This window comes from Mandrillus leucophaeus, unplaced genomic scaffold (genome assembly GCF_000951045.1).
Source record: "Mandrillus leucophaeus isolate KB7577 unplaced genomic scaffold, Mleu.le_1.0 Scaffold1417, whole genome shotgun sequence".
Taxonomy (NCBI): Eukaryota; Metazoa; Chordata; class Mammalia; order Primates; family Cercopithecidae; genus Mandrillus; species Mandrillus leucophaeus.
Window position 1 is genome coordinate 98568 of NW_012101385.1, and position 1620 is coordinate 100187.

Sequence of the window (1620 nt, forward strand, 5' to 3'; positions counted from 1 at the left end):
TCAGTGGAATTTACCAATGCTATGAAGCCATTAGCAAAATTTCCAATAACAAACGTAACCACTACTAGAATGGAAAAAATGATGGGTAGAAAAGTTATCATGTCTGAACAAACAAAAAGAAAATCTTTATATGCTGATGTAGTGTCTGGAGTTGGTTCCTGCAGGTGGGTTCGTGGTCTCACTGACTTCCAGAATGGAGCCACGGACCTTTGCAGTGAGTGTTACAGTTCTTACAGATGGCACAGACCCAAAGACTGAGCGGTAGCCAAGTTTCAGCTCTTAAAAATAGCATGAACCCAAAGACTAAGCGGTAGCACGGCTTATTGTGAAGAACAACAGGACAATACTTCCACAGCATTGAGTGGGCTGTTGCTGCGGGCTGGAATGGCCAGCTTTTATTCTCTTATTTGTCCCTTCCCATGTTCAGTTTTTGTCCTATCAGAGTGCCCTTTTTTCAGTCGTCCCTGTGATTGGTTACTTTTTGGATCCTGTTGATTGGTGCGTTTTACAGAGCACTGATTGGAGCATTTTAGGGAGCACTGATTGGTGCCTTTTACAGAGGATTGATTGGTGCATTTTACAATCCTCTGGCTAGCCACAGAGCGCTGATGGGTGCATTGTACAATCCCCATGCTGGCTACAGAATACTTCTCCAAATCCCCACTGGACCCAGGAAGTCCAGCTGGCTTCACCTCTCAATGAAATATGACTGATTGTGATTGCTCGAATATCCTGACCTTAAATTGTATATGCACCTAATTTGTGAATGTGCTTGCTCATTCTTTTTACTTTTAAATGTGACCACTGTCAAGCCAGAAATCACCATGGCATGTTAATTGATGAGTTCAATGATCTCTTTATGGAAAACATTCTTATTTTCAAACAACTCAAATTAACTCATTCATTCATTGTCTGTTCTTTTTGTAGACTGGAATTATTCATACTGAAATTGACAGGAAACCTGAATCCTCATTTGCTAGTACACAAATAGGAGCATATTCTCTTTCAGTGTTTGCAATTTTTCCTTGTGTAAGCTATCCATCTTTTGTCTTTAACGACTTCATTTGTTAGAGAAGTTTTATAACTCAATACATACTTCATGTAGTAAATGTCTAAATTCTTAAAGGGAGCTTATTCTTAACTTAAGATCATAACCTATATTGACGTTTTAAATGCCAGGTTTAAATACACAGAATCCAAACTGCTTTTAGCAAAAGCATCTAAGATTTTCTTGAGAACCACAGGTAGGCCAGTACTCCATAAGATCTGGTTGCTGCTAATACTTTTGTATAGCTTCATTAGTCACAAGCTCATAAATACACACACATATGCATGCATGGGCATACCGCTTATGAATGGAACAATTATTTTCTTGTAATTTCCAAAATAAAAAATGAGTTTCCAAGAGGTTATCCAGATGAAATTAGTCCCATACTCACACTCAGAGTTTTCAGCCCATGAATGATATTTATTTATCAAACATATGTCTAATTCTTAGGACTTTGGTAAAGTTTCTCTGAAGTCTAATGTTTAAATATTTATTATTATATAAAATATTTAGCAATTTTATAAGAATTCCTGAGTACCGGCCTCTTTGATAGATAATCTCGCAGCATACTC